This window comes from Geotrypetes seraphini, chromosome 12 (genome assembly GCF_902459505.1).
Source record: "Geotrypetes seraphini chromosome 12, aGeoSer1.1, whole genome shotgun sequence".
NCBI lineage: Eukaryota > Metazoa > Chordata > Amphibia > Gymnophiona > Dermophiidae > Geotrypetes > Geotrypetes seraphini.
In genome coordinates, this window is record NC_047095.1 from 46,166,528 (window position 1) to 46,181,957 (window position 15,430).

Below are 15,430 nucleotides of genomic sequence, written 5' to 3' on the forward strand. Positions count from 1 at the left end.
AACCAGCTCAAAGTTCTTGTCTCTTATTGGCAAGCAGATGGTTGAATAAATCTTTTTGACCTTTATTCATGGGATCTTCAGTTTATGGAACCTGTTCTTTGGAACTCTCTCCCCACTTACCTTCGAGATGAAAAATTGTTCATTACATTTAAAGCCCAATTAAAGGCATTTCTCCAGCATTTTGCTCATAAGTTGTTTTGGGGGGGGGGTTTTGGGGGAGGGGGGTTATATTATGGGTACCCCATTTTCTTTCCTTGTTTTCCTTTTGCAAATCTTATTGTAATTTAAACTTATTGTTTTTCCCTTTAAATGTAACAGAGGGGTCCTTTTACTAAGGCGGGCTAGACATTTTAGCCAACGCTAAATATTAGCGTGCGTTAAAACGGCTTGCGTGCCTTAGTAAAAGAGGGGGAGAGGGTTTTTTTTGTATTGTTTTATTCCCTTATTGTATACTTATCGTAAACCACTTAGATTTTAACTTATTTGTTTTATATTTGCAGTATATTAAATAAATTGAACTTGAATTTCATTTTGGCAGCTTTGCGTATGTGTGAGAGTCGCTCTTACACCGATCAATCAGATGAGAGAGACGGAGATTACGACAAACCTCTTCCCAAATCATTTACATGCAATCTTTTTGGTACGTCGATCGCTCTTCCAGAGAATCGGCCAACAGCGATCCAGTCGGAATTAGCAATTATGTTTAGTGCATCCAGGCTTTTGTACTGGAGGCAAAGTGCAAAGCAAAACTTTCAAGGTAAACATTTTGCGAAGTGCCCGAGAGTAAACATTAAGCATAGTCTTTGTCTCAGTACAGACAGTCTGAAAACTGGTTTTTCCAAAAGAACAAATCTGCAAATCATTAAGTAGCTCCAGAAAGAGACAGAACCCTGAGATTCCTAATCTTATTGGAAATATTTGTGAAAGATTGCCTATAACAGCTTTACAAATGAAAAATTCACTGCCACAGCATCTGAGTAATTTCCATTTTTATAATTCTGTTAAGGAGGACTGCTCCTACATACTGTAACGCAATATTGTTCACTGATAAATGCTAGAGCTGAAAAAATGTCAAAATTCAAAGTGAAACAGAAATAAGTCCAAAGAGAGATCAAAGGGAGAAATGAAATGCTTTGGATAAAACTGGCTAGAGATAGTAAGCCTGAAACCAACAAATGATGAAGGCAATAAGATAAACAAGATAGATTTAAATACATGGCATTATCACAACATGAAAAAGCATAGGGAAGTAGATTTAAAACAAATCAGAGAAAATATTTCTTCACTCGATGTGTAATTAAACTCTGGAATTCATTGCTAGAGAATGTGGTGAAAGCAGTTAGCTTAGCAGGGTTAAAAAAAGATTTGAATAATTTCCTAAAAGAGAAGTCCATAAGCCATTATTAAGATGGCTTGGGGAAATCCACTGCTTATTCCTAGGATAAGCAGCAAAAAAAAAAAAAAAATCTTTATTCTTTGTGATCTTGCCATGTACTTGTGACCTGGGTTGAGAAAGGATACTGGGCTTCATGGACCTTTGGTCTGTCCCAGTTTTGATATATATTTGTTTTCGTTTTGTATTGTACACCGTTATAATCATTAGTTGCAAGGCATAAAATTTTAAAATAGAAAAGCGCTCCATTATAGATAGAAAGGGCCTGATCTACCAAGCACATAGAATGCCAAGCACATACCAAACCACCAACCAAAAAAAACCCTAAACCTCTGTACTTTTAGTACAATTAAATGCTTGAGAAGAAGATAGGTTATAAAACCAAATAAATAAATAAATAAATAAGAAACATGACATTTTATTGTTTCTTAAATTTAGACAAGGACTATATAGGCAACTGACCCCATAAAGTAGGTGCCAACCAAAAGAAAGCACTATCACAAGTGGATTCCAAGGTGGCTAGCAGTGACGTACCTAGCATGTGTGATACCCGGGGCCCATCATTTTTTTGGCACCCCCCCCCCCCCCATCTGTACAAAAAACATGATTTTTAGTAACAAGCCACACGTCACATATGAGTACCTAGGAAAAGGCAGCATCTTACATACTGCAGCGAGAAGTATAACAGCAATACACCCATTGTAAAACTAAACAAGCCAGACTAATACAGATCAATCCTGCAGTCAATCCTAACAGAAAACCATGCCTTTCGAATACACAGAACACATAAAACACCTTCGCCTAGTATGGAATAAGTAATAACAAACTTACCCCTCCCCCTTTTACAAAACTGTAGTGTGGATTTTAGCCACGGTGGTAACAGCTCTGACGCTCATAGAATTCTGAGCATCAGAGCTGCTACCACCACGGCTGGCGCTAAAAAACGCTCCACAGTTTTGTAAAAGGGGGGATAAAATAGAAATACATAGACAAAGGTTAAATTGAACCAGCAAGAAGCTGGACTCTAAATACAATGCAATACCACAGAAACAGAAACATGTCTCCTAAAGCAATAAATAAATAGAAAATTTTTGTTCTACCTTTGTCTTCTCTGGTTTCTGCTTTTCTCATCTTCTTGTTACTCTCTTCCTTCCATCCACTGTCTGCCATCTCTCTGCCCCTATATGGCAACTTCTCTCCTTCTATGCCCCTTCCATCTCTCCTTTCACCCCATTGGTCTGGTATCTGTCTCCTCTCCTTGCCCCCTGCTCTGGCATCTCTCTCTCCACTCCCTTCCTCCTGTTCTTCCCTGGTCTTCCTTCTCAATTTATTTTCTGCCTTTGTCTAAATTCTTTTTTTACTATTCAGTCCTTAATTTCCCTCTTTCACTGTGTCTACCTATAGCTTGCCACCTCTTTCCCTCACTCATTCCAGTAACTAACTCTATCCTCTTCCCTCAATCCTGCATGTGCCTTTTTTTTCTTTCTCCTCCTCACTTCCTTCCAGCATCTGTTCCCCTTTCCCTCACACTTCCATTCAGCAGCTGTCCTTCCTCTCCCCCACACTTCTATTCAGTGTCTGTTTCCCTCTCTCTACCCCTTCCATCTACTGTTCACCCTCTATCTCACCCCTTCCATTCACTGCCCTCTGTGCTCTTTCTATCCAGTGTGCACCCTCTCTCTCTCTCTTCCATATGGCATCTTCCCTCTTTCTATGCTCCTTCCATAAACTATCTATCGCGTGCCTCTTCTCTCCTTTGTACATGATTGATTTCAACTCTGTCATCTCTCCGTTTTTCTCTCTCTGTCACCACCCCCTCCCCTATGCTCTGGCATCTCTCTCTTCTCCTTTCTTTCCTTCCCACCTCACAGTCTGGCATCATCCCTTCCCTGATTCCCGGCATCTCTCTCCTTTCCTTTTCTTCCATCTCTCCCTCCCCCTCCATGCTCTGACATCTCCTCCTTCCTTTTCCCTTGATCTGGCATACCTTCCTTCTTCCCTCCATGCCCTGGCGTCTCTTCTTCCCTTTAAGCCCTGGCATCTCCTTTCATTCCCTCCAGTTGGGTAGAGCAACACTCTCCCCAATTCGCTCCCCCTCTGCTCCCTTTCCTCCTTCTGTCACCCAAGGCCTGGTGTCCTGAACTTCTTCGGACAGCAGCAGCATTCACAATTCACTGCTGTTGCCGGCTTCAGGCCTTCCTCTGTCGGGTCCTGTCTTCATGAAAACAGGAAGTAGGCAGGACCCGGCAGAGAGGAAGGCCTGAATCCGGCAACAGCAGCAAATTGTAAACGCTGCTGCTGCCCGAAGAAGATAATGGCACCAGGCCTTGGAGCACCCGAGGCAGACCGCTTCTCTCCCCTCCCAGCCGAACCCCCGCTGACCCTATCTCCCCCCCCAAGTGAACCTTTCCGACCCTCCCAGTGAGAGCAGCAAACCTCCCTCCAGTAGCATCGGCTGCTTTGCAGCTTTCTCCTGCCTGTGCAGCGTCACTGATGACGTCATCAGTGACGCGGCAGAGGGAGGAGAAAGCCGCGAAGAAGCCGACGCTACTGGAGGTTAGGTTTGCTGCTCTCGCTGGGAGGGTGGGAGCGCAATAGGGACCGGGCTGGCTGTGCACCCCCCCTAAGGCTGCATCTGGGGCGGACCGACCCCCCCCCCCCTTGATACGCCACTGGTGGCTAGGAAATAGAAGGAATAATTAATCTATGCTGTGATATCGACCTGAAAGTTCTACTTGGGACATAAGGAACAGTTAAAAAACTCTAAGAAGGCACATCATATAACTGAGGCTACAAAATACTGAGTGGTGTAAAATGGGTAAAAGTGAATTGATATATTACTCTTTCAAAAATTACAAAGAGGAGGGGGACACTCAATGATGTTACATGGAAATACCTTTAAAACCAATAGGAGTAAATACTTTTCACTCACTAAACAGCTAAGCTCTGAATCTCATTTTCAGAGGCTGTGGTATCAGTGGTTAGTATAGTTGGGTTTAAGGTTTGGACAAGTTCCTGGAGGAAAAGTCCATAGTCTGCTATTGAGACAAACATGGGGGAAGCCAATGCTTGACCTGGGTTTGGTAGCATGGAATGTTGCTACTATTTGGGTTTCTGCAAGGTACTTGTGACCTGGATTGGCCCCTATTGGAAACAGGATACAGGGCTAGATGGACCATTGAACTGATCCAGTATAGCTATTCTTATGTTCTTATGTGTTAACATCAAAATCTTAAACTTAGTATGATAAGGGATGGGTAACCAATGAAATTGTATATATAATGGTGATATATGATCAAATTTATGGGCATTCTCTAATAAATGTATTGCAATATTTTGCACTGTTTATAATCATTAAAGAGTAGAAGCATAGATACTGATTCCTTAGTCTAAACGAGAAATTAAAGAGCATGAAGCAAAGTATATAAACTATTTACATCCAATACATATTTAATAGTTCTCAACTGTCTCAACCCAAAAATACTTTTTAACTACACTAGAAATTTGATCTTGATAAGTTAAACAACTATCCAGTAAAACTCCCAAATATCTATACATATTCACTGTTTTAACATTTGTCCTCTAAGGGCTCCATTTTCAAAGCCGTGATACAGGTTTCAGAGAATGACACAGTGACAGAATTTGTCACCATCCTTGTCCCCACAGATAACCATAGGAAACCATCCGGTGTCATTCTTTACTGTCTATCTCAACCTCAGTCCTTTTAAACCAGCATTCTTCAATGCAAGGCTTGAGGGTTAGAGGCTGAGCCCATTCATACTCTGGTTCTTCCCTCTCTCCTTAAAGAATGCTATGGGGTTGGTTTTTGGGCCGGCACGGAAAATGCTCTAATGCTCAAGAGCATTGGAGAATTTACCTCACCCGCCTGAGGTAAGCATAAATTAGGTGCGGAAGACAAAAGAAAAACCACAGAAGGAGATTCACAGAGGTCTCTTATATACACTGAAGAGAAATGAAGCCTCCTGGAGATATTCCTGTAACCCTAAAGGGGAGAGGATCCATTAAATGCTAACTCGGTCAGAATCCCAGGAAGCTACCTGAAGAAGTTTCAAGTTTTATTATTTTTAATATACCGACCATCAACAAATATGTAGCCGGTTTACAACGCTATAATAAAATGAAGAATTAAAATAATGCTTATAAAAGGGGGGAAAAGTGAACATTGTAGACGTTTTACAAAGACATACATGAGAGTGGGGATTGAAGAAGAAAGGTGGGGGTGAAGTTACATTGTTAAAGAGAAAAAAAAAACAAAAACACAAAACTAGGGTTAAAAAGAAAAGAGAGGGAGAGGGATAAAACATATAAGAACCGACCGATTAAAAAAAGAAAAACAATAGGAGTAAGTGAAGTGCAAGGAAGATCACAGACTTCCAGAGTGTAGGAAGAGGTGGAGTAACACTAGTGGAAATATCCTGTATCCCGTGAAGACAATTTAATTGCCTCATACAGTAACCCCCTCTTCTATTAAACTGCGCTAGCAGTTTGTAGCACAGAGAGCCGCGCTGAATGGCCTGCGCTGCTCCCGACGTTCATAGAAACTCTATGAGCGTCAGGAGCTGCGCGGGTCATTCAATGCAGCTCACTGTGCTAAAAACCACTATCGCAGTTTCGTAGAAGAGGGGGTATGAGCGTCGGGAGCAGCGCGGCTCACCGCGCTAGAAACTGCTAGCGCAGTCTAATCAAACAGGCCCTATGTTTATTTTGCTATGATTGCTCTTAATCGATAGGTGTTTGTGAAATTTGACCCTGCTGGGCTACTGTTAAATCAGAGCTTCAGTTACCTGCCATGTGCAGAGCAGACTCATTTATATCTTTGTGACTGAAGATCAGGAGAGTTACAAATGGCGAAATCCTTGGAGATAATTCTTTGCTCCCACCCCCACCTACAAGACCATCAGCTTGCTGTCGTTTAGCCCCAGAGATCACCCTCAAACAGGTGTGTCTGCCTGCAGTCTCCATAATAGGACTGTGCATTTTCATTTTATCAACAACATTTGTTGTGAAGACACCCACATCAGTCCTCCTGTCACTGAAGCCTTGTTTTTGCAGGAAAGATGGATTTAAAGCACAGCCAGCGGCTCAGGGAGACTTGAATCATTGACAGATGTAGTAGGTTGGTGCGCCGATGAGTACGGTTAAGTCTCCTTTGAAGGTTTTGCACTGTGTTAACAGTGACCTTAGCATCTGTACATTATTTCTTATGGTTCTTCTTTGCATATAGTTTCAATCATTTGAGATTCTGAAGGCACACAACTTTCCTTATAAGAGTTGAGCAATAATAATTTAGTGGGTCCTGGTTCTCCCTTCATAAGGCTTTCTAAAAAGAGTATTTTTATAAAGTAATTTATGCACATATTTATTTATTTTCTAGCCCGTTGAACCCACAGAGCTCAGAACTGGTTACAGGTTTAACATACATAATGTCTGTACAAGTTTACGATCCAAGTTTTTATCCTAATATAGCCCCATATGTGTACAAAGGACCTCATAAAATGCCAGCAACCATAAAAGTCTGCACTGTGGAATCACTATGTGAACTATGCTGGTGGATATTTACAGGAGTTGAGTTTGAGCAAAGCATGAGCAGTTCGTAACAGCACACATACTGGTCAACATTCAGCTGGTGGCCGGTAGAATTGGCCACAATATTCCAAAATCTAGGCCATGTCCAAGCACCGGCATTCAATATGCAGATCCCAGCCAATGTTCAGCCAGGCTGATCTCTAATGGTACTACTGCAAAACTAATCTAATCTACAATTTGTGAGTAAGCTCTATGCCTAAATAGGTTCAAGGTGGTGTACAATTCGAGTAAAGGCAGAGAAGTAGAGTGAGGAGAGGAGAAGAGACAAGAGAGGGAGGCAGGAAGGTCTTCTAGAGTGAGGTAGTGAGGAGAATTAATGGTACATTTTACATTGAAGATATTGAAATCTCAGTCTGTGAGGACTACGGATTGTCAATGGAGTGTGTTGCCCAGAAGAGTCTTCATTTTTTTTTTTTTTTTTAATTTGAGATAGTTAGGTTCGATGTTGATAACTGTCTGGAGATTGTTCCAGGTTTTTGCACTGAGGTAGGTAGTAAGTGTGCTGAATGTGCACTTGTATTTTATTCCTTTAGGGGGATGGAAGGATAAGGAGGAGTATCTCGATGATTCTGGTTGAATTGGATGGAGAATTAGTGAAGAGGTTTATGAGAGATGTAGCTGAGCTCACATATAAGATGCAATACATTATGCATGATATTTTTAATCTAATGCGAGCATTGATTGGTAACCAGATTGGCATGGATAAAGAGCATAGGTTTGATCAATAAACTGACTAAGTTGAAGGAATACTATTTTTTTCCTGTTATTTTAGCTATACAAGGAAGATTGGAAATCAGTTTGTAATGCAGGGATGCTCATGCTTTTTGGGCTTGCAAGCTACTTTTAAAATGACCAAGTCAAAATAATCTACCAACAATAAAATTCTTAAAAAACACAAAGCACACTGTACGCAGAGAAAATGTTAATTATCATTTATATTCCGGGGGTTTTCAAAGAGGTCAAGGCTTTATGCAATGTCACCTCAGTAATAACTATACAAAAATAGACAAATATACCCACTCCCTTTTTACTAAACCACGATAGCGGTTTTTAGCGCAGGGAGCTGCACTGAATTCCCCACACTGCTCTCGACGCTCATAGGCTCCCTGCGCTAAAAACCGCAATTGTGGTTTAGTAAAAGGGGGGGCCATAGTGCAAAATATAGACAACAGATATAAATTCTCAAAACGGGCACATTTTGATCACTAAATTGAAAATAAAGTCATTTTTCCTACCTTTGTTGTCTGGTGATTTCATGAGTCTCTGGTTGCACTTTCTTCTTCTGACTGTGTATCCAATATTTCTTCCCTTCTTTCAGCCTCCTGTATGCTTCCTCTCCTCCAGACCTCATTTCCCCCATTTTTTTTTCTTTCTTTCTGTCTGTCTTTCTCTCTCCATGCCCCCTTTCTTTCTTTCTGACTCCCTGTCCCCCCTTTCTTTCTGTTTCCCTTCTTTCTGTCTGTCTTTCTCTCTCCATGCCCCCTTTCTTTTTCTTCCTTCTTTCTGTCTTTCTGTCTCCATGCCCCTTTTCTTTCTCTCCCCATGCCCCCCTTTCTTTCTTTCTGTCCCCCTGTCACCCCCCCTTCTTTCTTTCTTTATGTCTCCCTGCCTGCCCCCTTTCTTTATTTGTCTTTCTTTCTCCCTGCTCTCTCCCAAGCCATTGCCGTCGCCATCGGAGAACACACCCCCAAACCACCGCCGCAGAGTTCTGAGCTCTCCCTGCTTCTCGACGCGGTAAACAGGACGCAGAAGCACTGGGCCGACCAGCCTTCCACCCTGACGTCAATTCTGATGTCGGAGAGGAAGTTCCGGGCCAGCCATGCAGCGATTGGCTGGCCCGGAACTTCCTATCCAACGTCAGAATTGACGTCGGGAGGGGGAAAGCTGGTCGGCCCGGCACTTCTGTGTCCTGTTTACCGCATCAGGAAGCAGGTAGAACGCAAAGGCAATGCGAATCTATCACGGAGCCCTGCTGTAATGAATAGGCTGGGAAGGATCTAATTGAGGCTTTTTTCAACTTTGGAAGTAATATACCGTATTTTTCGCTCTATAAGATGCACCCACCTGTAGAGGAGGAAAACCCAAGAAAAAAAAATTTGGTTCAGAATTTTTTTTCTTGGTTTTTCCTCCTCTACACGTAGGTGTGTCTGGTACTGGGAAGCCCGCAGCCCCCCCGGTACATTTTTTTATCTGGCATGGTTGGTGCTGGACAGCTGTCTTTCTCCCTGCAGAGTGGCATATAAGGCAGGAGCACCCTTTGCGCTTCCTGCCTGGTCCCGCTCCGCTCTGTGATTGGCTTGCTGTCAGTTCTCACGAATTGCCGGTGCAAGCTGACTGCTTACAAAACATGCCTCTTGCCATGAGAGGTACATCCTGTCAGCAGTCATCCGGCACCAGTGCCTCTCCTCCTCGCCGGCGTCTAGCGACACACCCGGAATCTCGCCATGGCACACTATAAACCGTGACTAACTTTAGGCACTATATATAGAATAGCATTTAAGCATATTTTGGCACCTAGTTTTAGACGCAATATATAGAATTCAGTCCTAAATGCATAAAGATTGCAAAGTAACTGCACTGAACTAATATCAAAACAGGCCTCAGCCAACATTGTCCTTTGAGCCCATTCCTGTTCAACTAGAAGAGCCCCAGGGCCTTTAGTGGAAAACATTCAAGCACTGGAGATCCTTGGTATTAAGCCTGCCAAGCCTTTTGGCATGAAATGATCCATTCTGTTTACCTCAATGAGAACATAGTGTGCAGGAATACTTGCCCTCTTGAGTCCAAGAATCAAGTACATTAACTGGAACCAGGAGAACAAAAGATTTAACAGATTTTAAGCATTATGCTCTGATACTGCACAAATGTATTTTTTAAAGTCTCAGTATTGTTTTCATATCCATGAAACAGAAATCGCAAATGCTGTATTATGACACTTGTAGGCAAAGGCCTCAGATTTCAGCAAAAGAAGGGAGAACAAAATACAAAAAATGCCTACAAGATACTTCACAGTTTTGAAATAGCACATTTTCTATCTAAGCATCCAATTTCTTGCACCTTCAGGAAAGGATAAAACATCCAAAGAAAACATTGCATAAGTAAAATCATTTGTATACAGCTAGGGTTACCAAATGTCCGGGAAAACGCAGACATGTCCTGTTTTTAGAGGACTGTCCGGGATCCCAGATGGATTTTCCAAAACCCTATAGTTTGTCCGGGTTTTGGAAAACCGTGATGAGCTCCGGCAAGTCTGGAGGGCTTCTGAGCATGCGCGGATGGCGTCACACACATCCATGCATGCTCGAAGCCCTCCAGACGAGTCCAGAGTTCATCGGGGAAAAAAGGCGAGGCTTTGAAGGGATGTGGCTGGGGTGGAACGGAGCGGGGCTTAAGGCAGAACTGGGAGGGGCTGGAGGAGGAACACGGTGGGGATGGGGGTGGAACAGGGCGGGGCCATGTATCCAGGTTTGTGCGGCTCCACATATGGTAACCCCATATACAAACAGAAAAGAAAAGAACTAACAGCGAAGGAGACTCAGGTGTCCAATCACCTTTATTGTATCTCAAAACTCGACATGATCGTGTTTCAGCCCCAACCAGGCCTGCCTTGTAGACCCCTGAGGCAGGCCATATGGCCAAAACACTTACGTGTCAGGTCTTGAATGAATAAAAAGATTGAACACCAAGGTCATATCTTTTGCTTCTCTTTGCTCTACCCTGAGGAGGTAGAATCTCCTGTTTGTGTGTAGTGTATCATTGCAGTCCAAGTGTGCCCCCTAGATTTATCAGGGGGGGGGGCTGATAACCATGGTAGAGCTCATGCGAAAAAGGGAATGGGGGTTTTCGGGAAGGGCAGGGAGTATGGGGAATGATGAACAGTGGGGAAAGGAAGATAAGTGCAGAGTAGATAAGGGTTAAGTTTGGTTAAGGCAAGGGGGCTTTTTGCTAGGGCAGAAAAGGAGTTAGGATGAATTGTGGAAGAGATGATTGGTAGAAGGAAACAGGGGCGGTGAGTTGAAGGAGGGATAGAAGATTTTTGAGGGCTGGGGGAATTGATTAGTGTGGGAGGTGGGTTAGAGGAATAGGGCTGGGGAATTTAAAATTTGTGTCCCCCTGACCCTCCCCTGGGGAGAAGTGGATATTGTGGAGGTGGTTGGGTTTGAATGTCAGGGATGGGGATAGGGATATTTTGGTGGTGGGGTTGTTGTGTGGGGCAGGGGTTTGCAGCTTGGTGGGAAAGACCTTGGGCAAGACGGACATTAATAACATAATATAAGAATGGAACTCCTCTCATATGAGGAAAGACTAAAAAGGTTAGGGCTCTTCAGCTTGAAAAAGAGACTTCTGAGGGGAGATATAATTGAAATCTACAAAATCCTGAGTGGAGTAGAACGGGTACAAGTGGATTGATTTTTCACTCCGTCAAAAATTACAAAGACTAGGGGACACTCAATTAAGTTACAGGAAAATACTTCTAAAACCAATAGGAGGAAATTTTTTTCACTCAGAGAATAGTTAAGCTTTGGAACGCATTATCAGAGGTTGTGGTAAGAGCGGATAGCATAGCTGGTTTTAAGAAAAGTTTGTACAATTTCCTGGAGGAAAAGTCCATAGTCTGTTATTGAGAAAGACATGGGGGAAGACACTGCTTGCCCTGAATCGGTAACATGGAATATTGCTAGTCCTTGGATTTTGGCCAGGTACTAGTGACCTGAATCGGCCACAGTGAGAACGGGCTACTAGGCTTGATGGACTATTGGTCTGACCCAGTAATGCTATTCTTATGTGGAACTTTGTGAAAAAGCTTTCTGAAAATCTAGAAACACTTGTGGCGGGGAATAGGGTGCTAATTCGCTGTCCTGAACCCCACACACACAGCGTCCAGCCGAGCGGTTCACTGGAGTGGCTAAGCAAGCCTGACCCTCAATAAAGCACTACAAACTTTGGTTTCAAAACAAAAAGTTTCTGTTATTTTTCTTCTGACCCTTGCATTCCAGATAAATCCTTGGCACAAGCAAACATTGTTCCATATCATATTGTAGAAAGTAATTCATAAGACAAACCAAAATGATGTCACAGAATGCCTTCAGGAAAATCAAAACATTTGCAGAGTGCTTCTCATACACAGTGCTGAACACCTGCAATTGCATTAGCTGTTCAATCAGCTCCGTGATGCCGTATGTTGAAATGCACAAAACTTACTATAGCCTGTGTAACTTTCCTACAGTGCACTGCGTTGACAATTCTGAATATTACCAGTTCCTTGAGGTTCCCTTTAAAGGTTTGTACAATTCTTAGTTTTTAAATAAACACCGGTTTCTTTAGAAAGACTTAACTATGAGGTTAGGGAGGTGCCCTGCCCCCTCCTTCACAGAAATGCAGAGGAAACATTAGCATTCAGTTTTAGCTTCACAGACCATCTCATACTCTGAATCTGCAGTGTTATTTATATTCTCAAGCCCTGTGAATTCTGAGAACATTTCAGTATCCTGGCTTACATTCTCTTCCTGGGATTGGTAATCACAGCTGCTCTCATTAGCCCCTGTCTCTAGCTGGGAATTGGCTATCTGAGCCTCTGTTCCTACACTCCTAGCAGGCAGATAAGATTTTACCTTGCTGGTTGTTTGAGATGCTGAGCTCCCTTTAGAATAGCCTCCAGCCTGATAAGCTTTTGGGCAGCTAGGAGTTCCCCCTTGCCTGGCAGATTGCTCCTGTATGGTCCAGAGTCCTTTCCAATCGTTCTTCCCTGGTGTTGGTCTCTGGGGTGATCCCTGTGATGGTGGCCTTCTGCTGTGTGAATCAGCTCTGTGTTTAACCAGGTGAGCTAAGCCACTCAGCTCTCTGATTGGCTGTCTAGTCAATTGTTCCCTGAGGTCCGACGTTACTCTATATGAAACTTGTACCCCCTCCCCCACTGCTTACTGCAGCTTTGAAAGTGGGTGTAAAACTTTTCCTTGCCTATTGCACACTGCCTTGCTTATTCAAAGGCAAATAAATCCCTGTTCCTACCCTTTCTAAGTTTACAGGAACTGCCTCTATATGGTCAAGGTTTGCAATGCTAGTATTGCAGCCAGTGGCAGGGTTGTCTTTAACTGGCATACTGTATGTCTTAGGGCTTGGCCCCTTTTGCCTGCCACACACTACATCAACTGGCTCGCCTTTATCCATATGCTTATTCACAGCTTCAAAGAAGTCAAGCAAATTGGTGAGGCAAGATCTCCCTCAGCTGAACCCATGTTAACTCATTGAATTATGTTTCTCTATGTGTTCCACAATTTTATTTTTTTATAATCGTTTCCACCATTTTGCCAGGCACTGAAGTTGGGCTTAATGGTCTGTAATTTCCCTGATCTCCCTTGGAACTCTTTTTAAAAATTGGTGTAACATTGGTCACCCTCCAATCTTCAGGTTCTACAGATGATTTTAGCGACAGGTTACAGATCACTAACAGAAGATCAGCAATTTCATGTTTGAGTTCTTTTAGTAGCCTGGGATGTATACCATCCAGTCCAAGTGATTTATCACTTTTAAACTTGTCGATTTGGCTTAGTACATCTTCTAGATTCACCAAGATTTCTTTCAGTTCCTCCACATCATCACCCATATAAACCATTTCCAGTTTAGGTTGATCTCTTACATCTTCTTCCATAAAGACCAAAGCAAAGAATTAATTCAGTCTCTCCTTATGGTCTTATCCTTCCTGAGTGCCCCTTTTGCTCCTTGATCATCCAACGGTCCCATGGATTCCCTCACAGATTTTCTACTTCTGATATACCTAAAAAAAATTGTTGAGTTTTTGCTTCTTTGGCAAGTTTCTCTTCATATTCTTTCTTAGCTTTCTTTATCAGTGCTTTGCATCTAACTTGCTTGTGTCTCTTCTTATTTTCTTCATTCGGATCCTTTTTCCATTCTTTAAAGGATGTTATTTTGGCTCCAATAGCCTCTTTCGCTTCTCCTTTTAACCGGTTCTCATTTCCTCTTCTTTCCACCATTGTTAATACGTGGAATAAACCTGGTCTGGTCTTCCACAATAGTATTTTTAAATAACATCCACACCCGGTTTACAGTCCTAACCTTTGCAACTGATCCTTTTAACTTATTTCTAACCATTTTCCTCATTTTATCCTAGTCGCCCTTTCATAATTAAGGAGTCCTTTTACGAAGGCGCACTAATAATTTTAGAGCTTGCTAAATATTTGCATGCGCTAAATGCTAACGCGTCCATTATATTCTATGGCCACGTCAGCATTTAGCGCGCGCTAAAACGGCTAGCGCGCCTTGGTAAAAGAGGGAGTAAATGCCTCTACAGCAGATTTCTTTTGCGATGTCACTCCAGGTATCAGCTCAAATTTGATCAAGTTATGATCACTGTTTCCCAGCAGAACCAACACCATTAACTCCTACACTATGGCTTGCATTCCACTAAGGACCAAATCTAAAATAGCTCCCCCTCTTGTCAGTTCCTGGACCAGTTGCACCAAGAAGCAGTCATTTATGATCTCTAGGAATTTTACCTCCCTAGCATTCCCGGCTGTAACATTTAACCAGTCAATGTTGGGGTAACTGAAATCACTCATTATTATACTGTTGCTCATTCGCCAGCTTTCCTAATCTCTGAAAACATTTCTTCATCTATCTGCTCATTCTGCCTTGGCTTTATATTCCTTCCCTTCCCACAGGACACAGGGGGCAAAACATCGATCCAAAACGACGGCCACAGAACTGAAGTTCCAAAAAGGGAATTACGAAGGAATGAGACTTATGGTGGGGAAGAAGATTAAGAAGAGGATGAGCACTGTAAAAATCCTAGAGCAAGCATGGCCCTTTTTAAGGACAGAGTCACCGAGGTGCAAAATCTATATATACCGCATATCAACAAGGGATCCAAGAGGAAAAAGAACAAGGAACCGGCGTGGCTCACTGTAGCGGTGAAGGAAGCGATCAGAGAAAAGAAGACTTCGTTTAAGGAATGGAAAAGGTCAAAAACAGACGAAAACTGGAAAAAGCACAAACATCATCAAAACAGGTGCCATAAGGCGGTAAGAGGGGCCAAAGAGACTACGAGGAAAAAATAACCAAGGAAGCAAAAAAACTTCAAGCTGTTCTTTCGATATATTAGGGGAAACGACCCACGTTGATATATTAAGGGGAAACGACCCACGAAGGAAGCGGTGGGGCCGTTGGATGACCATGGAATAAAAGGAGTGCTAAAGGAGGACAAAACCATTGCATACAAACTGAACACATTTTTTGCGTCTGTATTTACCGAAGAGGATATACACAACATACCGGAAGCCAACAGGCTATACGCAGGAAATGACAGGAAACTGACAGGATTGACAGTCAGTCTAAAAGAGGTATGCAGGCAGATTGATAGGCTTAAAAATGATAAATCCCTGGGACCGGATGGCATCCATTCGAGGGTAATCA

The 15,430-nt window shown here is 42.7% G+C and overlaps 1 protein-coding gene across 4 annotated transcripts in view; it reads right to left on the bottom strand.

Moving 5' to 3' along the window:
* Positions 1-15,430, bottom strand: part of PDE4B (phosphodiesterase 4B) — a 522,826-nt gene that overhangs the window by 491,230 nt on the left and 16,166 nt on the right. The window contains exon 1 of one of the 4 annotated variants that reach the window (XM_033916535.1): positions 12,613-12,741. The exons of the other annotated variants lie outside the window; for them this stretch is intronic. The gene's annotated coding sequence lies outside the window, so the exon portion shown is untranslated. Of the gene's footprint in view, positions 1-12,612; positions 12,742-15,430 lie in introns of those variants that run through there. 4 annotated transcript variants of the gene reach the window in all.